The 25919-nt window shown below is 37.8% G+C and overlaps 1 long non-coding RNA gene across 1 annotated transcript; it reads left to right on the plus strand.

Annotated features, from left to right (window-relative positions):
- Positions 1–492: 492 nt before the first annotated feature.
- LOC134759166 (uncharacterized) lies at positions 493–13904 on the plus strand. Its single transcript, XR_010135097.1, has 3 exons — positions 493–612; positions 9003–9076; positions 12860–13904. It is a non-coding gene; the product is annotated as an uncharacterized lncRNA (long non-coding RNA).
- Positions 13905–25919: the final 12015 nt, after the last annotated feature.

The raw sequence follows: 25919 nt of genomic DNA on the forward strand, positions 1-25919 counted from the left end.
TAATAATAAACAATAAATTTATATTAGCCATGATATTACTTGGAAAAAAATGCAATGATTGTAAAAGAGGCCAGGAAAAACTATATATGCTCTGAATATCATTAGTTGAAGAGAAAATAGACGAAAGGCATTGTTACATTGTAGATATGTTCATCTATGTTTTAAGTAAGTTTGTTTTAACATGATGAATCCAGGAAATCATGTAGCGGCAAAGTTACAGGGGAAAGAGATTCCCAAAGCAACGTAGAAAAAGAGAAAGTGAGTTGGATACTTGGAATAAATTGTGACGCTAATACACAATCTTTTTTTTTCTTTTTTTTAAACAAATGTAGTGATAAATGTAGCCTTATGGGAAATACATAGAGGGAGACTTACACACATGTCATTGTACTTTTTGAGCTTCTCTAAGAATAATCAGAAAATCCAAGCCCCGGGAATCCACTCTGCGCAAGCGCAAGGACACTCAAGCCTCCAGGTGCCTGGTGAGTTTCCCAGAGCACCTTGCTCACTGCTGAGACGTCGACGTCGGAAAACCGCCGCCTGGATCCCTGGGAAGTTACCCCTGCTTGTTGTGTGAGGCTGCTTTGCGCACACCCTCCTGTCATGCCTCAGGTGAATTCAGCCTCACGTCCTTGAGGGGAGAGGACCCACTTCCACAGGCGTTAGAATGACTCTGAGACAGACGTGGCTTCGTCCTTGTATTTGTCCTATGCCTATCTGAGCTGTGGCAAGTTCCTACTCTTCTTCCCCGCCCTGACCCGCCCCACCCCGCCCAAAACACTTTGAACTCAATTCTCAAGGCATATATTTTGTTTTGCTTTGTTCTTTTCCCAATTTTTATTTCAGTTCAGGGGGCACATATGCAGGTTTGTTGCATGGTAAATTGCCTGTCACTAGGGTTTTGTAGACAAATGATTTTGTCACCCAGGTAGTGAGCACAGTACCGGATAGGTAGTTTTTTGACCCTTGCCGTCCTCCCACCCTCCACCCGTAAGCAGCCCCGCTGTCTGTTGTTGCTCTCTTTGTGTCCAAGTGTGCTCAATGTTTAGCTCCCACTTAGAAGTGACAACACCCAGCATTTGCCTTTGTGTTCCTGCATTAATTGGCTTAGCCTAGATTAATGACCTCGTGCTGCATCCACGTTGCCGTAAAGGACATAATTTCATTTTTTTTATTGCTGCATAGTATTACCTGGTATATTTGTACCACATTTTCTTTATCTAGGCCACCATCGATGAGCATTTAGGTTGATTCCATGTCTTTGGTATCGTGAGTAGTGCTGCGATGAACATACAAGTGCATGTGTTGATAGAACGATCTATTTTCTATGGGATATAAACTCAGCAATGGGATTGCTGGGTTTTACATTTTTTGAAAAACCTGCAAACTTCTCTTCACAATGGTTGAGTTAATTTACATTCCCAGCAGCAGTGAATAAGTGTTCCCTTTTCTCCACAACCTCAAGGCATATGTCAAAATAACATTGTTCCTATATTCAGGTTCAGTGAAAGCATTCTAGTTATAAAATACAGTAGAAGGTAAGGAATAGACCCTCACCAGCAAGTGACTCCACAGAGGTAGGGAGAAGATCTAAAGTAGTTGTTGTCCTAATAAAAGGGTAAACAAACAAAATATACTTGACAAAATAAAACAATCTCAAAATATTAAAATTAACGTCAAAAGAAAGAAGTGCTTAAACGGGCAGAAGTCTAAATGCCTGGGAGTCAACCTATAACCTTGACATCCCTCCTCCCACACCCCCGAAGCTCCGAAGCCCTGCAGGGAGGTTTGCACACCTGAGTTCCCCCTTCTCATCTCAGCCCCATCTTCCCTTCTCAGTCCAGAACCTCGCTGCGCTACCTCTGCTTCCTCTTCTGAACCAGCCCATCAGTCTTCTCACTTTATATCTGGTGTGTTTTCTCATTACTTTTTTTTTGAGAAGGATTCTCTTTCTGTCACCCAGGCTAGAGTGCAGTGGCACGATCTTGGCTCAGTGCAACCTCCGCCTCCCAGGTTCAAGCGATTCTCCCACCTCAGCCTCCCAAGTAGCTGGGATTACAGGCGCCACCACCACCACTGGCTAATTTTTGTATTTTTAGTAGAGATGGGATTTCGTCATGTTGGCCAGGCTGGTCTCGAACTCCTGACCTCAGGTAATCTGCCCGCCTTGGCCTCCCAAAGTGCTGGGATTACAGGAGCGAGCTATAGTGCCCCGCCTTTTTTCATTACTTTTTAAAAATAACTCTTCACTTGTTAAATCTCTTCAATGATTCCTCTTGCTTTTAGGGAAAGAACCCATTCTCTTTGCATGGCTCTTGCAGCAGGAATAATCTGATTTCTGACATGAGTGCCCCTCCAGATGAAGATCACATTCACCAGCCCTACTGAACTAATCACTATCTGTAGATTCCACCATGACATCACAGGCCCAGTTCCTCCCAATTAATGTTTACTCTGTCTGCAATATAGTCCCCTTCTTTATCTGGCTAACTCCAAAGTCCAGACTCAGTACATGAGTCACACCATTCAGAAAGTCTTCCCTGACCTTCATATGAGATCTCGTATCCCGTGCACATTCATCTGAGTGTATTCCTGCTGTCTGTTCATTTAAATACCTCTTCTAGTCGACTGCATCTATGTATATAAGTAAATATCTCCAAATCAATATTGCTGTGGATAGCTGATGGTCACAGGTTAAAATTAGGAGCCTTTCAAGTGTAGACTAGAAATTGTAGTTCTATCGTTTTATGATGAGTAATATTAAACTTATTGTTATTCAAACTTAATTATTCAGACTTAATTCATGTCTTGTTTTGGGGGCCCCTGGGTCCACCGTAAAATTATGTAATAAATCTAGAAATACTTTGTTAGGATATTTTTACTGTTATTTATGATTATAATTAATTAAGTGCACAGTAAAAGATTCTTTTTCTTTGAAGGACTATTTCTGAACAAAATATGTAATCATCTGTTTCATTATAACAAGTCTGATTTGGATTTTTAAGATTAGGTTTTCTTCTCTTTTTTTATTACTTGGCACATCAGTGGAAAGTGTGTTTAAACAATACAAAACACGTCAGTCTGTTTTTAGGGTTAATGTGGAAAAAAAGTAAAGATGAAAATGTCAGATTAAAAAAAGTAGATCAAAACAGTAGATGGCCAAGAATACATAAACAAAAGAAAAAAAAAGAAAATTGGTTAAATAGTCAGCAGGATTATATAAGAAATATGGCAAACATAAAAAGTAGAAAACCCCAGACATATGAGCTATTTGATATGAGTAAAGAATTTTGAAATAAAAGTAAGCTGTATGATGACCAAACCTAGGAATGCAATAGTGGCAAAATCCTGTTCTTTGTTGCAGAATCAAATATAAAATTTTTAGAAGATATTTTCTCAGAAGATGGTAGGAAACAGGGCACATTTTGATCTTGTTCATTGTTAGTGAAGTTTGAATTGTATGTGACACATTTTCTACCTTAAGTGGTTTTCTAGAATACTTAGCATTCATATGCAAGAATAAAACACAATTTGTTTAAACCACTGTTAATTTTATGTGTTTTGAAATCTACATTTTTTTCAAAAATTTCTCACTGCCTCTAAATGTTCCCATATAGGAATTTTGTATGGCCCAATTTAACATGCATGATTATATACATATATGTGATATATATCTTTCGTATTTTCTATATGAGATAAGTGATATGTCTCACATTTTATATGCGAGATAATCATATATATCTCATATTTTATATATGTCATATATAGCTCATATTTTATATATGATATATACATCATATATATGATATGACAGTTTTATTAATTGATATATCTTCAGGGAGGAGAAGAAAATGCAACACAAATTAGAGAGATTAGTTAATACTTTTAAGAGTGACTTTTCTTTAATTTTACTGTATTATTTAATCTTTGACATTAACAGTAGTAAAGATAGCTCCCAGGAAGAAATGTCATCAAACTTGTTTTTATTTTTTGTTTGAAAGACATAAGATGATTTGATAAAAAATTTTATTTTTGTATGGGTAAAATAAAAACAAAACAAAAACACTACTGTAAACATGCTTAGAAGGTTTTCCTCTCATTGTCAACTTTAATGACAAGGCGTTGGACCTTTAAGTAATCAATTAGTACCAATTGCTTCAAACCAACAATCCACTTTTCACAAAGGCAGAGTCAACTGAGTAGTGGTTTTACTATTGCCATGGGAACCCATGTTGCAGCCTGTGTTACCAGGTTCTGTAACTTCTTAAAGCACTTAGTTTTTCTATGAGAATGCAGGTGGCTATCCTATCCTATTTTTATTTATATATGGGTATTTCTGCTCAGTTTTAGCTTGAGATGTGTTTCAGTTTGTTGCTTTGAAAGCATATAAGATATATACACCCAAGCTAGCTCGTGTAAGAAGTGGGCTTAATGGAAGAATAAATAAAAACCAAAACGTTCAGTCGTATTCAGACGCTTCTGAACAGAGACAAGTTCAACTCCTGAGCCGCATTCTCAATTTCAGATTCGTGAGAAAAATGTCTAATTGATCCAGTGATCCAGCTGATCTTTTTGCCAGCAGTCATGGAATTTTGGCTGGTCTACTTATTGGCTACTCTTGATTTAGACACCTGTTCATAGTCCATTCAACTGCATGTGAGAAGAACATGTCATCTAGAGTATATATGAAATACTAGAGATGGCATGGGTAGTATATGTTGAGTACTTCTTGATAAGTTATACTCATTTATTCATTCAGGCACTCCACAAATATTTGTAGAATTCTACTCTCAGAAGGCACTAGATAGGTATTAGGAATGCATAGCTTATTAAAAGCAGGCAAGTTGCCCACTGTCCATAACTCTTACAATGTTGGGAAGGAACGATGTCACTCAACTAAAAACATAAATACGATAATGGCAGGTAGTGATAAGTTATATAAGTGAATACATGGAATAGCATGACACTGGAATCAGAAAGCTTCTTTAAAGATTTAGGAAGATTTTAGGCATTGTAAGACATACTGTTACTGTTGCAACTACTCAACTCTGCCACTTCAAGAGTGAAAGCAGCCATAGACAATACTAAACAAATGAATAGTGTGGCTGTATTCCAATGAAACTTTTTATTTAGAAAACCAACTGTTGGGCTGTGATTCACCCGAGGCCTTAATGTGCTGACACCTATTACAGAGAAAAACACAGCAGTGCTAGGTAGGTGAGCATATCTTTGTAGATAATGCAGTCAGAAGATTCCTCTCTGAAGAAGTAACATTTGGACTAAGATGCAAATCATGAGAAGGAACCAGATGTATTTGGAACTGCAGGAATGCTCACCAGGCAGGGGGAGCACCGATTGCAAGGATCTTGAGAAGAAGGAGCTTGGAAAATTCAAAGAAAAGAGGGGAGACTGAAATGGCTGAAGTTTGATGAGAAATTGAGAAAGCACTATAAGTAAGAGTTGAAGGGTTGACATATGTCAGCTTATGTAGCTGACAAAATTGAAGACAAAACTGAATAAACGGGAAGAATCAGAACTAGGTTGGCCAGAGCTAATGAGCAGTCTTCCCAAGGCATTGACATGAATCCATCAACTATTCACTCCCTCCCTGTCCCTCTCTACAGGGATCTAGCGCCTTGGAAAAGAAGCCCGTCGTCAATGACTGGACACATAGATTGAGTCTACAAGACTGCACAGAATGGAGGCAAGGACGTTTTCCAAAGTGAAACTAAAGCTCTATGAACAAAAGAAGGAAAAATCTATGATAAACATGGAAGAACACACATAGGTACCCACTGCTGTTATTCAGGGAGCTTCTTCAGTGGTGAAGAAAACTTTAATCTCAATTAATCTGAAGTCAAACTCTGTTGATGAACACATACAGCCAGAGGGAAGATGACCAGGACCATTTTTTCATTAGGAAATGACTTTCTTGATCCCTGAGAATAATGGTTACTTCAAAATCTACTTTGCTTAAAAGTATAGGCATTTCAGCTATTAAAAAAAATTTCAACTTTTATTTTGGATCCAAGAGTGCATATGCAGATTTCTTATAAGGGTATGTTGTGTGATGGGTAAGATTTGGGGTACAATTGATCTCATCATCCAGGTAGTGAGTATAGTGCCTAATAGGTCGTTTGTAGAACCTCCCCCCTCTAGTAGACCCAGAGGTCTATTGTTGCTGTCTTTATGCCCAGATAAATCCAATATTTAGCATCCACTCATATGTGAAAACATGCGGTATTTGTTGTACTATTCCTGCATTAATTTGCTTAGAATAATGGCCTCCAGCTGTCATCCATGTTGCTGCAAAGGACATGAGTTTATTCCTTTTTATGGCTGCATAGTATTTCGGGGTGTATACATAACACTTTCTCTTTATTCAATTCACTGTTGATAGGTATTTATGTTGATTCCATGCCTTTGCTATTGTGACGAGTGCTTCAATAAACACGTGAGTGCACGTGTCTTTTGGATAAAACAATTTATTTTCTTTTGAATATATACCCATGATGAGACTGCTGGGTCAAATGATAGCTCTATTTTAAGCTTTTTGAGAAATTTTCAAACTTCTTTCCATAGTGGCTCGACTAATTTACATTCCTACCAGCAGTGTATAAGCATTCCCTTTTCTCCACAGTCTCACCAGCTCTACTGTTTTTAACTTTTTAATAATAGCCATTCTGACTGGTATGAGACGGTATCTCATTGTTGTCTTGATTTGCATTTCTCTGATGATTAGTGCTATTGAACATTTTTCATGGTTTTTGGCCCTTGTATGTCTTCTTCTGAGATGTGCCTGTTCATGCCTTTTGCCGACTTTTTAAAGGGTTATTTCATTTTTTTGCTTGTTGAATTGTTTAAGTTCCTTGTAGATTCTGAATATTAGACCCTTGTTGAATGCATAGTTTGTGACTATTTTCTCCTGTTCTGTAGGTTGACTCTTTTTAGTCTCTTGATAGTTTGTTTTGCTGCGTGGAAGTTCTTTAGTTTAATTAGGTCTCACTTGTCCATTTTTGCTTTTGTTGCAATTTCAACTATTTTTTAATCCATAGTAACTTTGTATAACTTTTCTTTTATTTACTCATAGCTTATTTATGTCTTTATATTTAAAAAGAGTCCCTCGTGGGCATTCTATATTTGCCTATTTATTTTTTAGCCAGTGTTACAATTCCTGCCTTTTAATTGTTCTGTTTGGACCATTTATATTAACATAATTATCGATTCAGTTGGATTTAAATCTACTATATTCCTTGTTTTTCCTGTTTGATTAATCTTTTGTTTGTCCTCCTTCTATTTTTCTTCTTTTATTGGGTTAATTTAATAATTTCATTATTTAATCATTCGAATTAACTTATTCAATTACATAATTTTCCTTGTTGACTTATAAACTGTATCTCTTTGGGGTGTGTGTGTAGTGTAGTATAATAAAAAAATTCGTTGTTATTCACACAGTTACCATTTTTAATGTTCTTTATTTCATTGTAGAGATCCAGATTTTTCATCTCAGACATTGTGGGTTTTTTGCAAGAAGTTTAATTGGAGTCTTTTATAATATTATCCAAGTCTCTATATAACATGCTCATATTTTCCTCTAGTTTTTTGAATACATGAAATACGGGTATAATTTCTGCATATTGGTCTATACATTACACATACATCATTTCTGTGTTAATTTCCATCTATTGACTTCTTTCTCATCATTATGAATTCTATTTTGCTGTTTCATTGAATACCTGTAATTTTTTACTGAATAACAACCATTTGGAATTTTATCTTTTTGTTTCATGAATAATTTTTGCATTCCTATAAATATTATTGAGCTCTATTCTAAGATGCAGTTTCATTTCTTGGTAGTAGTTCAATCTCTCAGGTTCTTATTTTTAATCTTTGTTAGATAGGACCAGGGTAGCATTTATTTAGGATTAACTTTCTTCTGCTCCTTGAGGCAAAACCCTTTTAAGTACTCTACCCAGTGACCTATAAACTATAAGATTTCTACTCTTGGTTTTGGGAACAGAAAATATGTCTGGCTCTGTGTGAGTTTCAGGGATTACTTTCCTAATCATTTTAGATGGTTCTTTACCCAGACTACAGTAGTTTCCTCCTACCCTTGCACTGATCAGTTTTCAGCTGAAGAGGCAAGAGAGACCTTCTGCAAATCCTCAGTGGTCTCTCTGTCCAGCTCTCCTCACTAGTTCTTAGCCTTGTGTGGTTTAGCTGCATTGGCCTCTGCAGGCTTTGTCTCCTTAACTCAAGTAGGATGCTGCATTCCCTGGCTTCCCGTCTCTGAGCTTTGCATGGAACTGTCTCCAGGAAATACGCTTCAGAAATTTGGACTTTATCTCATTGGTTTCCCGTTCCTCTAAGATTTCTTCACTCTGATGCCTGCTGTCCAATGTCTTAAAACTCGTTGCCTCTAACATTGCTTATGTTTTTTTCATTATTGTAGGAGAGAGGATAAATCTAAGTCCCATGACTGCATCTTAGCTAGAAATATAAGTCCTCAGTTGCTTTAATTTTTTTCTGCTTTTCCATAAATACTCCTGGCACCTTTATTTGTACACAGAAGCTCCTAGATGATCACACCAAAATTTCTAAGAAATCTTATAATCTGAAAAAATTTAAGAGTTTCCCAAAAATCCCCAAAGGCACTCTGAGATCAGCATTTAGATTCCAAGAGGGAATCAATGAATAAACGTGTCATTTGTTGGTAAGTTTGCAAAAATATCACTCCTAGGTTAATCATTTAGATGATATCTATTTGGCTAATTTATGTAATAACATTTATTGTGAGCCTTTAATTTTTTTTTACATAAAGGACAATTGTGTCCTAAAATAAGTACTCTATTGGCGATTGTTTGCAAATGATGATATTTTCATTACTTGCCTTATCATCAAATTATCCAAATTGATAGTGCTGGATAATAAAGATGTACATTTTGTTAGAGTCACTTCACTGTTGGAAAACAAATTCTTCTCTGTCCCCCTCTGACTCCCAGCACAAAGTGGATGAATGCCTTCTCCACAGAAGAATGGAGCTCATCTTTCATGGTCAATCTAAGAAAACCCAAAGGTATTTGAAGTAGTTGAATGGATTTTTAGACTGTTAGAACTGGAAGGTATATCAGACAATCTAGCTGGATCATTATGATATATTTTACCTGGAAAACTTATAAACCACAATGCAGATTTTAATAATTAAGCAACTGAATTTGAAATAAATTGTTCAATATATCAAAAATTGAAAAATTCCACTACAGTACCTAAATAAATTATTGAATATCTCCAGGAATGGAGATTTTAATAAATTATGTCCAAGAATACCCTGTAGGAATCATCATAAGAAAAAAATATTTAATACAAATGCAAAATTTTAAGTTTTTGTGCCTTTATTTTGTAGGCAAACACCTTTTTTTTAAAAAGGTGATGAAATAATGCTGAACAAGGAGCCTTATTCAAACTCTATTTTGAAAGACTTTTCTTTGTATTTAATACACTTATTTAATATTTTTACCATTCATGTGTCTTTATCTATTTTATTCTTTTTAGAAAGTCAAAATCAAACTAGCTGGTTACTTTGAAATGCCTTATTACTTACAATGTTATATTGGATGCTAAATATATAACATGTAAAGTTCATTTATCTAATGTGATTAAATATTCACATAAATTATCATATTAAATAATGCATTTAATATATGCATTTTATATTATGCAACTTATAGATGTACTCAAATTTTTAATTAACTTCACAGTGTTGGACATTTACCTATGTGTCAGCTATAACTATAATATGCCTTTCAGCAAACCTTCCCTCAATTTCATTGCTTAATGCAACGATCATGCGTCGTCACAGATCTCTGCATCTTCTGAGGTTCAGAAGGCACCCTGGGCTTGGTGGGGAGGCTCTGCTGATCTTGACAGGGCTCAGCCATGCACTCGGTACTTAGATATTAATCCTCCGAACTAGACTGGGCTCCACTGGGTGATTCAGCTCTGCTCCATGTCTCTCATCCTACCTCTGGAATCAGCAGGCTAGTATCAATATTCTTCTCACGACAATGAAAGAGATGCAAGACAGCATGTCTGTCTGGGTGTTTCTTCGTTAGCCCGTCATTCTCTCATTCTTCTCTTTCTCCTTCTCCTCCTCTTCCTCCTCTTCCTTCTATTTCCTCCTCCTCCTCTCCTCTGTCCTCCTCCTCTCCACCCTCCTTCTCCTCTTCCATCTTTGCCTCCTCCTCCTTCTCCTCTCTCTGTTTCTTGATAGAATGTCAGCATTTAACGTTTTTGCTAAATTGACAAATGCAAATGGAGATTATAGCCTTTGGCCTAAGTATTTAAGTACATTTCTTTAAACCTTCCTTCAAAGGTTTAGTGAAGTAACACTTAAACTCATTGCATGATTTATCAAGGGTAGCCTTGGCCCCACTGCTCCTATTCCTTCAAAAATAATCACTTAAATGAATCTTACTCTAAACCAAAGAGTCAAGCAAGGTTCTGAAGGGACATAAAAATCTCCAGCTTGAGCTGCCAGTAAATTGTGCTTTATGTAGCTGTGCTGAACTTTGCCTATTTGTGTGATATATTTGCTGTCTTTGTTTTTATTTTGTTTTTGATGGATACTAACTACAGTCAACATATATGATGCCAAATTGCTCTTTTTGAAATTGATTTCATTTTTCAAAGACCTAATTGGCATCATACACTCTTCTTTTTTCTTTCCTACCTCCTTCTCCATAGCACAAGTTTATAGTGTTCTACTGATTAGTTCAGACATTGGCATCTGTCACTTAATTTTTTATACTATTTTTATAAAAGCATGACCTATTCTGTATTTTCATTATTTTAGATTTTCAGTTAATTAAAATATATATATATATAGTTATATATATATATATAGTTGGCCACATGAAAAACAGATTCCTCATTATAAAAATTTTTACTAACTAGTAAACTGTTATTAACTATATAAATTACTAAGACTTTAGTTTAGATAGGATGATTTTTCTTCCCCTATTTAATAATCTTGAGTTGAAGTTAATTATATGCTTGTTTTAAATTAATGCTATGTAAGGATCGCTATCAAACTACTAAACATAATGATAACCACTTTATGGGTTATCATTATGTTTAGTAGTTTGATAGTGATCCTAACACAGCATATAGAGAGACATACACGTTTATGTCTCTCTCCAAAATTCATATGTTGAACGTTAAACCAGATGGGATGATATTAGGAGGCGGGGCCTCTGAGAGGTATTTAGGTCATGAAAGCGGGACCCCCATGATAGGATTAGTGTTTTATAAGAAGAAAAAGGAGAGACTGAGCTTCCTAATCACCTCCCCACACCAGGCCATGTGAGAACATGAAATTGGGACCCTCATGATAGGATTAGTGTTTTCTAAGAAGAAAAAGGAGAGACTGAGCTTCCTAACCACCTCCCCACACCAGGCCATGTGAGAACACAACAAACACATGGTCATCTGCAAACCAGGAAGAGATTCCTCCCAGACACTGAACCTACTGGAGCTTGGCTCTTGGACTATAAAAAATACATTTTTATTGATTAAGCCATCCATTTGTTGTTTTGTTATAGTAGTCTGAACAGATTAAGATACCCCTTTAATAGAAACCTATTTGAAAACTCATAATAATTTGTTGTTACTTGAGAAGATATTGTGTTGGTGGCTTTTCAGAGAGGTCATTAAATATCCAACAGCTCTTCATTCCCACACCTTTCACCTTTTGAACAAGAACAAAAGCAAAATTGAGTGGTTAAATGATATTCTTAAAGTATTGCGGTCTACTTTGAACACCAATACTCAAATACTAACTAATTCAATCAATCATGCAGAAATGCACTAAGGAATAATATTTTTCACAATTAATTATTCCAGTAGGTGTTTTCTAGAACTTAAACATGATATTGTAAATGTAAGTATAACTTCAATTCATTGTTTGAAAGGCTATTGTTTATTTTCCAGTCCAAATATTAGATTTACAATATCATGAAATGATGTGTAATAATTTACATATGATATGTAATAAATGAATAAATTAGAACTAATGTCCGCCAAATACCTACTGCATATTACTGCATTGTGCTAGGTGTTTCATGTCTACTAATTCATTTAATCCTCATCATAATTCTGCCTAGTAAGTGTTCACCTCTTTTTGCGGATGAGGAAATTGAAGATTGGGAAGTCCAAATTATTTGTCCAACAGCACATAGTTAATATGAAGTAGAGCTATATTTTCAACCAGATATTCCTAATTCAAAAGCCTGCTTTCTGTCTATTACACACTGGAGCTACAGTGACATTTGCTTCTAAATTATCTTATGCTTAAACAAGAAAACCTCATAGAATATGGATTTTTAGTGGCAAGATCAAGAGCTTCAACACTCTTTTCTCTGCTTAAATTTTCTAATTTTAGCCTCAATTTTCTTATCACAAATAACTTCCCCTTTCTAGAGAAACCTTCTAACCTACATACCCTTATGAATGCCATTTCTTTTCTTTATCGCTCTTCTTGATTTACTGGGCCATGGAGATTCTATCCGCCTAATCCAACAACTAAGAATAGAATGGTGAGATCCATTCCATCTCACCAAATCTAACAGCTTTTCTACTCTTCTTTGGAAATAATCACAATTATTTCTCCATGGCTCTTTATCCTCACCGTTCACTGTTCACAGATCTTGAGGTCTGAAATGTGTTCTGGAAATCTTAGTGCATGCTATAGGGTTTTAATGCACACAATAAAAATAAAAGTAAAAAGCTACTGCTAATGTTAAGGTACTGTAGGTGCTAATGACATTTTTGTTTGTGATCTTCTTGCTTTTCCATTGAACAGAACAAGGCTGCCCTTGCGTTTTCTGCACATTTCAGCCACTCCTGTGGGCCCTGCTGCCTGCTCAGTGTAGCCAGCGCTCCAAGTGCATTGCCAGATTCAGCCATCACAGCCACATTCCAGCAAGTGTTGCTACCCCCATGTAAGAGAGAAGCAAGAAGATTCGACACATTAAGTGAAATTGTCACTGAGCACCTAAGAGCAAGCATGCCTGATTCTAAAACTTAAATTCGTATCCACTGAGTTTGCTGCCTCTGAAAAGCCAGTAGCAATGATTGCAGTTCACTCCCAGACCCCTTCAAGGCCAGGAATCTTTTCATTTTATCAAGGTTGACTCACCCCCATGGATGCATGCATAAGGAATTTAGACTTGATGAGCCTGCCTTGAATTATTGTCATAGACAATGGTACTTAAAGGAGCAGAAATTCTTTCTTTCCTTTCCAACTTAGCTATCAATGTATTGCACAATCAGAATGGTTTGGGTTAATGTTGGAAATATCTCTCTGTATTTCATTTCTATGAATGTGTATTTCTATGAATGTGTATTTCCTTACGGAAACTGTCACCAACCTTAGAAAAACTAGAACACGGCAAATCGCTACAGTTAAGACATTTTGAAACTTCTATTTGCCCTGAAGCCAAAAGCACCGTAACTGCTATCATCATTCACTATTTAATTGCTCAGTTCCTGTTTGGAATTGTGCTATAAAACTCAGTGTCCTACTTGTTATTCTGATTTTGATTCTAGTTTTCAATCATAGTTTTGAAAAGTTGCTTTGATGAAGGGCTCAAGTATTGCAGTTATAGAGGTCACCACCTATAATCTCTCTAATAAAAAATTTCAAATGAATCACAGCCATTCTAATAATGTTGCGGCCATGCTACATTGCTCATAATTCAGAATATAACACAGAGCCCTTACAGGTCTTTCAGATAGGCTTTTTTTTTTTATCTGTTTAATAAGCAAAAAAAAAGTGAAGGCTTCTATAAGGATCAGGATGGACATGCTCAGTTAGACAAGTAGAAAAAGGTTTTACAAAGAATTGATTACAGCCAATAATTAATGATTAATATATGCATTAACTTCAATATAAACTTTAGCCTTACTTTGTTAATAAACGATATGTAACATAGATATGTAACATATGTTCATATGTAACATAGATATTAAAAATACATTACTATTTCCATTAAAATTTCCATACTCTTCTCTATACTTGCTACAATAAGCTTTTTTTTTTCCCAGCAGTCACTTCAAAGTATTTTTTCAGTGCTACTTTTTATATATTTATTCCTTATGCTGTTTGTGAACAAAGTTAATAATAAGGTTTTTAAATGGTGCCAGCATTTTTCTTACAGTGTTTTTTTTGTGTCTGAATAAAGAACTGTCCGTGTTAAGAATCCATTTGTTCCTAAGATCATCTCTCAAGAAGGTTAGAGGATGTGCTGCCTGCCACTGCGTCAGCATCTCAGCAACCTGTGACCCGCAGGCTTTGAGATACCCGCGTTCTTCCCGTATGTCATTTGCTCCCTGGTGCCATCCCAGCCGTGACAGTTTCAAGCATCTTTTTTTGTGTTTAAGGCACAACAAAAGTGGATAAGCTTTGCTAGCCTCATGTCTACTTTAGATCAAGAAAGCAAAAGAGGCTGGGTGGATGGGTGGGTGATCTCAGCACTTTGGGAGGCCAAGGTGGGAGAATTGCTTGAGTCCAGCAGTTCGAGGCCAACTTGGGAAACATGCTGAGACCCTGTCTCTCCAAAAAATGAAAATAAAAATAAATAGCCTAATTAGCCTAGTGTGGTGGCACATGCCTGTAGTCCCAGCCTGGGAGGTGGAGGCTGCAGTGAGCTGAGATCACTCCACTGCACTCCAGCTTGGGCAACAGAGTGAGACTTTGTCTCAAAAGAAAAATTTAAAAAAAAAAAAAAAGCAAAAGAGGTGAGCTGATGCTAGTTCCAGCCGATTTCTGCTCCTTTTCATGGCCAGAGTCAAGTCCTTCAGCCACTCCTTGCTGAAATGTTTAAATAGTGTTTCCTGAGCCCTGGTGAAAACAACTATTTAATCAATTGAAATATTCATTTAGAGTCATCTATGTGCCAGTCACTAAGTTTTCTATTAGCTTTACCTAGATGACCTGTGGAAGATAACTTCAGTTTAACATTCTATGAAAATGTTGATGTCTTTGGTTAGAGGAAGTGAGGCTGAGTTTATAAATGAAGAACAGGAGAGAATGAATTATTCACAGACAAGTATGAGTGTCTGGGAAGACAATGGGACTGTTCACTGGAGGATTTGAGATGCTATATTAAGGACAAAGCAGACATATAAGATAGATCACTAAGCTCATGACTTTGTGACCCAAGATTCATGTCCAATTTTCCTACTTAAAAGCAAAACTGCAAAGTAGGCGAATTCAAGTACAGATTTCCAATTTCATCTTAGTTTCTTTCATTCGATTGATTCAACCTCAACCTCTTCACCAATATTATATTTTGCTTAAATGTTAGCCCAGTAATATGAAAAACATAGACTATAAGAAGTTAATGAAGCCATACAGAAAGGCACATGTCATGAGAGACATCATCGGACTGAGATGTGGACTATGTTGTGTCCCCAAATTCCTGTGTAGCAGCCCCAACCCCCAATGTGTTGGTGTTTGGAGGTGGGGCATTTGGGATGTTACTATTATCCATTTAGATGATGTCATGAGAGTTGTGCCCTGGAGACAGAATTAGTACCTACACCTGATCTTGGACTTCCCAGCCTCCAGCAGGAAAGTGAGAAATAAATTTCTTCTCTTTTCTTTTTCCTTTTTTTTTTTTTTTTGAGACGGAGTTTCACTCCGTCATCCAGGCTGGAGTGCCATGGTGCCATCTTGGCTCACTGCAACCTCCGCCTCCCAGGTGTTCAAGCGGCTCTCCTGCCTTAGGCTCCCAGGTAGCTGGGATTACAGGCATGCACCATCACACATGGCTAATTTTTGTGTTTTTAGTAGAGACGGAGTTTCACCATGTTGGCCAGGCTGGTCTGGAACTCCTGACCTCAGATGATCTGCCCACCTTGGCCTCCCAAAGTGCTGGCATTACAGGCGTGAGCCACCATGCCCAGACTGATAAATAAATTTATGTTGGTTAACTCACCCAGGTTACGGCAGCCTAAACTGACCAATAACACACTGGGTTATATACTCTCTAAGAAGACATGTAAAAATCATTCTGGCTTGTTTAGGAGATGTTTTTGTCGCAGACACGCCTATTCATTTTGTCAAGAAGTGTTTTAAAAACAACTGTATATGACTTTACACATAATCATAAAAAAGAGAAATTCCCACCAGTTGGGCCAGACTTATGTCCTGCTTTCATGAGGAACACAGTCTGGAGGAGACTGACATTAACCACATATTTGCTTTCAATGGTGTATCATGAACTGAGAGAAATGTTTTGAAGGCAAAAACATGATTGTCACCTGAAATTGCATAGTAATGAAGGAAATCTACCAAGACAGGAGAAAGTTTCACGGATATATGTGTGTCCTAAAGTCTGCAGGACTATAGGCAATAACTAGGAAGTAATGTTAGGATGGTAACTGCAGAGGGAAGAATGGCCCCATAGTGGATGTGGGCATGGGGTGCCCTGGGCACTGAGAGGACCAGTGCTGCTGTAGTGTAGGAGGTGAGCACAGCAGTAATACCAGATGAGGATAAAGGTAAACAGGAGCCAGAAGTTAAGGATTTGTTATCCTCTAAAATTCATAGTAGGTCATCATAGGTGATAAGTGAGGGGGAGGAGTGTCATGAACAACACTGCATTTTGGATAGATGCTCGGGTTGCAGAGTGATGAAAGTTTTGGAGAGAGTCATGGGTTAGGTGTGAGGAAACCCATCGCTTAAGTTATAGATAGTAACAGTCCAAACTAAGGTAGCTGTAGACAAGATGAAGGAAAGTTGGCAGATTTGAAAGACATAGAGGAGAAATGGGGAGAAATGGATCGGGACAGCCTTTATGCACGTGGGAAGCAAGGGAAAGAGAATTGATTGAGAGTATTCCAGTTTCTGGAATAGATCAGCAGAGAAGATCCTTAGGATACATTGATGTTTCTAATAGCCTTGGTAGCCTTCTCTGACAGCAGTTACCTAAGCCACATTGCTAAAGCTTATCACAGCAAGGATCAGAGAACGGGATGAATGGGTTTCCCTGGAATCACCCAGTCTATGCTGTTCTAAGTATCCCAGTTATCTATCTTCATTCCATGTCTAGGACTATCCTCAGGGGGCCGGCTTCCTAGGATATAAAGAAAAATGTAAAAAAAAAAAAAAAAATCAGGAACCTTAAGATTGTGGAAGAGTTGGTAAAATCTGCATGTACTTGTTTGTAGTCACAGGACTGAAAACAATTAGAAATGATGCCCTGATTTTCTCTTCATTAGCAGATACTTGGAACACCGACTTCTGGTTTTGATTAGGAAAAACGAACTGGTATTTGAAGATCCCAATAGTCTTCAGAGGAGATAAGATGCAACCCAAATAAGCTGTTGGTGATTGGGAAGTAATGCTGAAGTTCACAGGCACTAATAGGCTTCTTTGTTATGATTGCAGGAGCTGTAAGAAGAGAAGTTCTCTGTTATGGAAATTTATTGCACCCAGTAAGTATAAGATATCCCTGAGAGGAAGTTTTTCCCTTTTCCTTTTTTAAAAAAAAATTTGTTGGGATGACTGGATATACTGCATGTGTATAAACTGTATTCTGAAAATGGAACAGGGCAAATCAGATAATTCACCAAAAGAGCTGCCTGCTGAGGAGAGACTTGAGGGGGAATCTGTACCCCTGAGCTCGGTTGATGGCAATCAGGAAAAATAGAAACAGGCTCCCAGGAAGGCTGCGAGAGGCACGTTTTGCCTGGGCCCTCTACATGGATGTGGATGACATTGTAAAGAATTCCTTAAGTTACTGCTGGCCTTAAATAATCAGGAAGTGAATCAGTGTCCAATTCTTCAATGAGCTAACATGTCAGTTATTTAAAACTGAAGTGACAGGCAGGAACTCACCTATGGCAACCACAGAGCATGCAGATCCCCCAAATAAGAACCGACAGTACCTGAAAAACCATGGGAACCAGAAAGGACTTTGTTCCCACAGTGGGAGACCTGCCCAAGCGCTTGATTGAGCAGTGATTCTCCAAGGAGGCCAACGGACAAGGAGAGACCACAGGCTGAGACTCCCATGCTCCTGAATGCCCTGGAAATATGTCCTCCACACAGCTGCCCTGGCTCTTGGGGCATCCCAGGAGGACAAGTGAATCCTCCTCTTCCCATCATCCATAAAGGGAGACTCGGAAGAGGCCAACGGCATTTCTCAGCGACTACACCACAAGGATTATATTTGGATCACGTTTAACAACATGGCCCAGGCCAGGTGCAGTGGCTCATGCCTGTAATCCCAGCATTTGGGGAGGGTGAGGCAGGAGGATTGTTTGAGCCCAGGAGTTCAATACCAGTCTGGGCAACATACTGGGACTCTGTCTCTACAAAAAGTAAAAAAATTAGCCAGGTATAGTGGCACGCCTAGAGTCCCAGCTGCTCGGGAGACTGAGGTGGGAGGGTGGCTTGAACTCCGGGAGGTTGAGGCAGTAGTGAAGTGTGTTCGCACCACAGCACTCCAGCCTGGTCAGCAGAGCAAGACCCTGTCTCAAAAATCAAAACCAAATTCAATGTGTCTCATAGATAAGGCTGATCTTAAGGTTGACCTTGACGAGCTGGTGTGCACTGGAAGACCAGAGTCTAAGGTACAATATTATTTAAGGCTCAGTAACTCACACCTAAGGAACCTCCTGCTACTGAACAACTAGGAGTCCGTCTGTCTTAGGTCCATTTCCTCAGAAAACAGATTGTGACATTGCATACAGAAAGTGTAACGGGAGGGACACACAAGCAAGCCATGAGGAAGCGAATGATGCAGTTTGGAGCAAAGATAGAATCTGAAAGCGATGCGGTTTCAGCAGGGCCTCAGCCGCCCCACGGAGCTCTGGAGCTCACAGCACCAGCCAGGCCCTTCCCAGGGAGCCTCAGAGGTGAGCCCTTCTCAGGCAGCACATCTGTCACTGGCCTGCACAGACCTGGGCTGTGTGCATTCAGCAAAGGGCCGCATGGGACCAAAGGGTCAGACTAGGGTTGCTCTGGAGAGAAAGGTCGTCCTCTGACCAGCCGTTTAAAAATGGGAATCTGGGGAAGAGTGGAAGTTGAACGTGTAACCATGTTGCCAGTGTGGGCTGCTGTCATCGAGTTTGGATCCCTGTGAAACCAGGCAGATACTGAATGCAAAGCATGAATGGAATCCATTTTCTCTGATTCTGATTTCAACAGTGAAGCACACTGCAATTATTGCTTCTTTAAAAAAAAATTGCGTGACTAAAGGTATTACTGTGTATTACTGTGTCCTTTAGAGCATGTTTGCATGACTTTGAAAATTGTTCAAGACTATAGGAGCCCAGGAGCCATGGGATCTACAGCTGGACAGCTGGGCTCCAACCGTGTGCCTCAGTTTAGTCATCTGCAAGACAGGACACAATGGCACGTACCACGTGAGAGTGTGGTCAGGTTTAACTGAGATGACGAGGTAAAGTGCTTCAACACCACTGCCCTACAGGAAGGTGAGGAGAGTAGCACGGAGAAGTTTAGATTTTCTGGGGACGACATTAAACATGGAAAAAAAATGAAATTAATTTTAACATTTGCTTTGTTTAACTGAATATATATAATCATTCCACATATAATAAAAATAAAAATCATTGATTTATTTTACATACCTTTTTATACTGTGTTTTCCAAATCCAGTCTGTACTTTACACTGAATAACACATTTCAGTTGGAAATACCACATTCAACTCTTCCGCAACCTCGTAAGAGTAAGGGGCTGCCACAGCGAACGGTATGGACTAAGAACCACTCCTGGCATAGGGTCGATGCTTGATAAAAATTAGTTTTTAGTATTTTATTTTGTTTTAGCTAATATGTTTTTTGCCTAAGTTGATAAGTTTTATAATATTTTAAAATTCCTATACTTTCAGTTAAAATACTACATATTTTAAAATTCTTTCTACCACCTTCTCCTGTATATAAACATACACAAGACCCTTTAAATAAAAGGATTTTTTTAAAAATTGTTTATTTGTTTGCATTTTCTTGAAGAGAGGATAAAACAGGCCCAATTTATATGAATTAGTTTTTTAAGACATCGATGTGGCATGTTATTACAGCTATAACACTGGATTACAAATTAAAATTTGAGACATTTCAGAAAATCTAGTCTTTCAGCTATAGGGAGTTTTAGGTCCCCACTTTAAAGAAGAAAAGCTGTTTATATAGAGTAACCAGAATTGGCCAAAACTTCAGTGGAGATATTTAGCATTTATACATTAGTTTTAAAATATTTTGTTGTAGAGGAATTAAAATGTGCTTATGACACTTCCGAATGGAAGTATCAGATAGGTTGGATTTTTATTCCTCACAAATACATAGAATTTTTTTTATTGCAAAACATATTTTTGTCATTTGAAAGAAGAACAACTGACACTGGTATTCCTCAATGGAAATTAACACAATTTGAATTTTTCCTGCTTCTCTTTACCTGGTCAGGGCCGGTCCAATTTAAGCCCCAAAGGTTATCAAAATGTTAAGGAAAGGATGATTTATTCTTATTTGAAGACCATCTAACCTTAAAGGAGAGCTAGATGCTCTCTCTCTTGATACATACAAATTTAGTTAAGTGGCATTTTTTCAGAATATGAAAAGTAAGCATATGTGTCAGCTCAACCAGAATTTCCTGTTTCTCACCTCTGCTTACAGGGGGCTTGTTAGGTTCCCTGAGTGTTCTGCTGTTTTTGTGTCTGCACTTGTTCGATCTTCCTGTGGTCTGGGATTTGGAATTAAATTGAGATCACTGCTGATGATGCCTCAGTCAAACTGGCGTGTTTCATAATAAATGCTGACACAATGAGTGGAAGAGCTTGGATTCAAACCCAAGTCTTCTTCTTCTGAGTAAAGTGTTTGGTTCTCGGTCCTCCCAGTGTGTCCTGAATTGGGGTTGCAATATTTATTTATTTATTTATTTATTTATTTTGTATTCATATAAATGCCAGGGATGCAAGTGCAGCTTTGATACGTGGGGATATGTTGGGTAGTGGTGGAATCTGGGGTAGAGTGTTTCCACCACCCAAGTGATATACTTGTACCTAACTTTCTTTCTTTTTTTTTTTTTTTGAGATGGAGTCTTACTCTGTCGCCAGGCTGGAGTGTAGTGGCGTGATCTTGGCTCACTGCAACCTCTGCCTCCAGGGTTCAAGCGATTCTTCTGCCTCAGTCTCCCGAGTAGCTGGGACTACAGGCATGTGCCACCACGCCCAGCTAATTTTTGTATTTTTAGTAGAGGCAGGGTTTCACCATATTGGCCAGGATGGTCTCGATCTCTTGACTTTGTGATCCATTCGCCTCTGCCTCCCGAAGTGCTGCGATTACAGGCGTGAGCCACGGCACCTGGCCATTGTACCTAATTTTAACCTGTGACCATCAGCCATGTGCAGCAATAGAGATTTGGAGATATTTGCACATGAACATAGATGCAGCCGATTAGAAAAGGTATTAAAAGAGGTGTGACATCCTTCTGGCCTTGTGTGTGTGTGTGAGTGTGTGTGTGTGTCTGTGTGTGTGTGTGGTCGGGGCACAGGGACAATGTGAGGATGGCAGCAGCAACTTGAACGGATAACTTAAAGGGAAAACTTAACTTCAAAATAAAAGGAATAGTATATGTCAAGAAATGGGAAAAAAAATATTTCTTAAGCTGCGACAAACTCTTAGGATTCATGTTACACTGACTTTTATGCAGCTTTCAGCTGTCTTTATCATAAGTACTACTGGCTCCAAAACATAATATAAAAACATGTCCTTTTCATAATCTCTTGGGTCTGTTAAATTTACCTAGATATTTCCAGATAATATAATTTTCTGAAAAAGGGGCAATGTGTAAATTTTTATATATTAAAGTGAACTCAACTATAATATAATGGTGTCCAATGGAGACACATGTCACATCACCCAAGTCTTAGCTGATACTTGAGTATCTTAATCTCTTCACTGGTAATAAAAGCTTTTGCCCAGCTAACCAACTGTGTGATTGGGGGAATTAAAATTCTCCTATATGGAAGGATGGCAGATTCTTTTCAGGGAATTTATGAAATTTACAACTGTAAACATAAGATCATCACCTTAAGCAAGGAAGAAAGAATAGTAGCTTCCCAGTGGATCTGGTGTACCCATATATTAGAGTATTTATTTGGCTTTTGGATTCCTAATTGTGTGTGCAAGACTGGGCAAACTTGATGAGAGTTTAGGGAAAAGCAATGAAAATGATTAAGGGGCTGTTTGCATTGATTTATGAAGACACGTTAAATGAATTCAATATGAATAACTTCCCTAAGTGACGACCAGGGAAAGCCATAATAAATGTCTACAAATATCTGTTGGGTGTGAACACTGAAAAGGGAGATGGATGAGGGTACAGGAGAAGATGATAAGGAATAATGAGATGGAATTGGCAGAGTTTATAAGAAAAAAAGTGTATTCATTTTACGCCTCTCAGAAGTGTCCATTAATGAAGAGGCTTGATGCCGTGATGAGCAGCACTCAGACTACAGAGCCAAGGCTGAGGAAGGCTATTGTAAAAATGCGTGTGGGTGAGCCAGGGCACTGGCAAGGGCTCTGGGGAGTGGAGCTGGGGTTATTATGCTCAAAGCATGGCCATATTTGGGTCCATATTTCCTTATGGCTTGTGTAGAGAAACAAGTACAGGCTCAGAACTCCTCGTCCTGGACTCCATGCCGGCTTCGCTGTTTCTTCATTGTTTTGCCTGTGCCTATGCCTGCACTCGCTTAATGAAATACTGAGGCCTGTTCTGCTAAATTAGCAGCTTTGGTGCAAAGGGTAATCTTTTTAAATCATTTTCACTCCTCCTACCCAAGGGCATAAAGACATGATACTAAAACGTCTATGTATTTTTAAGCTCTATTTCCTCTTCCTCCCTCCTTTCCTCTCTGATGTCTCTGTAGGCATAAAGAGAAACTGGGGAAGACGGAGGGCATTGTCCCATGGTCCTGCTCAGTCATCACTACATATGACTTTTCTTTTCAAAAATGGGAAGTGATATGGCTAATCATTAATGAACTCAGCTGAGACAAATGACAATTAAGTTTAATAAAGCCTTAACAATTAGCATTTTAACCATTATTTCATGGGAAGGGAAACATTAGATTAGTTACGCTTGTAGGAAGTAATCAGCTAAGAATTACTCATTTTTAAATAATTATAATTACCCTGTTCATTTCTATTGGGCCTTTTAGCTGAGAATCTCAGCCTGTGTTCGTATCACAGCTTTAAAAAGGATAAATGCTACTGAAAGTGTAATCTTTAAAGTGCAGCTGGGAATTCATTTTTAAAATGAAAGAACAATAATTTTTAAAGCAGCCATATTGGTGTCTATTTAAATATGCATAGCTTATGGAGAAAAAGAGTGATGGCTTACATATCAATCAAGTAAATATTTTGAGTGAGAAAATGTTATAGATTTTCAATGAGGTCATAATAATTTTTTGTTCAGATTTTGCTGTCAGTTACGAGCACTTGAAGGAAAGTTTGAGTAAGAAAGTAGCTAAAAAATATCATTTACCAAATGGCTCATATAAGCCATGATTAAAATGGAATTCCCTAGATAGTGACATAATAATATCATGTTGGAGTTATTAAATTTTGTATTTTTTTATATTTACCATTTTTATTTTTAGCATTATGTTTCCATCCTTCTGTCCTGCCAGTGGGATAGCAGGATGCATAGTGGTCAAAATCTTCATTTAAAAATTAACTTTAATATCTTAAGAATGTTTTCAAATAAGTTACAAGAAGAAATTATAAGTGGAATACATATATTTTTTCAAAGATAAAATAAAAGGTATATCAGAATTTGTTGTGAAACAGGAAAACATGGGAAATCATCTTTATGGAATTAATCCCAGAACAAAACCTTTAGGAAATTTAGAGGCAAATGGATTCTAACATCTATAACCTGACACAAAAGTACAACATGTTTAGCCACTTTGCCATATATCTGGAATTTATATTCAATGATAATAATAATGTTTAACACTATTGAATACAGATTGCTCTGAAACCCATATGACACAAATTTTGACCTTTCAAATCAGGAAAAATTTTTCTTGCAAGCCAGAATTCTAATTGCATTTAAAAATTGTAGAATAACATGTGCTTATGCAAAAACTGCCCTTTAATTTCCCATGACAATCGAATTAAAATGTATGACTTACATGTAAATTGAACCACATCTACCTTGTAGTGACGTAACATCCTGTTCTGAGCTTTTGAGCTTTAATTCAATATCTAGTTATGTTAAGGCCTCCTGTGTGAGTCTCTCTGAGTATGTACATGTGTAGGTGTGTAAGGTTAGTGAAAGAAAAGAGAATCTTGTTTTATGATAATGGAAATCAAGAATTAGTTTTCTAATGCCTTGAAAATTACACTTCTAAAACTTCTGAGCCCTTATCATTGCCCTTTACAAGCTGGATGATCCCTGGTTTGATACTTTGGATTATAAGATATTATCAACATAAACAAAATCTTTATGGTAATATTTTAGTGAAAGTATAGTGACCATTCAAGGAAACGATGTTGACTGCCAAAGATGACCTGCTAAAAATGCATTGCTTTGTTTTCTAGAAGTCTCTGTATTTCTACTATTCTGACCTTTTCTTCTCTGTTCTCGTCTTTTATATAACATTTGCCAAAATTCAAAGCACTTACTATTCATGAATGTGCATATTGAAACATTATCAGTTTACTGAAAGATTAGCACATGGGCCATTGCCTTTCAAGTTTTATTAATAATGAATAACCTTTTCTGTCTTACTTTTTTCTTTTTATACTATTAACTTTGCAAGTGTCCCTTCGGAAGGAAGAAGAAAAGGATATGAATTGTACGTTCTGTAAAACATGGATCATAAATAAGCATAAGCATTTGTCACAATTTTATTATCAAGAAAAATTTCCTGGACTAAGATATTTCAGCGTGAGTCAGAGAACCTCCTTAGTGTCTCAGCTTCTACCCTCACATGAGGCATAGGATTTGCTTGTGGCATTTCGAGACTTATTTAATATGCATTTTCAGAGTGATGTCTAACTCCTACAAAATGTTCATGAAACAGAAAAGTCACTCATGGGGCTCAGAAGTGTGAGGTATTGTATTCAGCATGTGAAGGTTGTAAGGGCAGGTCTCTTCATTCAAAAAAGTGACTGTAATAGGAGAGAGGGTAGGGACAGCCTGTGTGCAGGCATCAGGTGCCATATCAGGTGCTGGAGGAAGGAATCACCCGCAGTGGCTAAGCAGAGGCTGCCCAATGCCAGTGATAACGCAGCTTTACAGGAAGATCACAGAGCAGTCAATGCCTGGCCAAGGTGCTTTGTTTATCTTCCTCTGTAGTAAATGTGATAAGAATTATATAAGCTTACAGACAATTCACTTCTTGCTGTAGGTCAGATTATCCTGAGAAACAAGAGACTGGAGAATGGCAGAAGGGTAACCCATTGGGATATTTCTAATGAAAATGAGGTAAATGGGTGCTCTCTTGGTTTACCTTTTTGATTTGCCTTGGAAATTCCATTTTGTTTTTGTAAGAATCCTCAGCTCATTCTTAGATTTCTGAAAGCATCAGGATCAGAATCCTGAGCCCCATAGAGTGGCAGAAGAATTACCTCAAGCCAAATGCCAGAATGCTCTTAGAGCTTCTGTGCAATGTGTTCCCTTTGTTAAGTGCAGATAAAACCATGCATTGTCCTGTAAATAAAGGCAGCCAAGGCCAAGTTACCAATGACATGTTTCTGTGAAAGAAGCTGCAGCAATGAAGGTTGTGGCTTTGATCATCGAGTCCTAATGGCCTCAGCACCACTTACTTCCAGATAGTTGACCATCTGGTCACTGCCTCAGATAAAGGAGATCATATAGGGACTA

This window comes from Gorilla gorilla, chromosome 8 (assembly GCF_029281585.2).
Source record: "Gorilla gorilla gorilla isolate KB3781 chromosome 8, NHGRI_mGorGor1-v2.1_pri, whole genome shotgun sequence".
In the NCBI taxonomy this organism is placed as follows: Eukaryota; Metazoa; Chordata; class Mammalia; order Primates; family Hominidae; genus Gorilla; species Gorilla gorilla.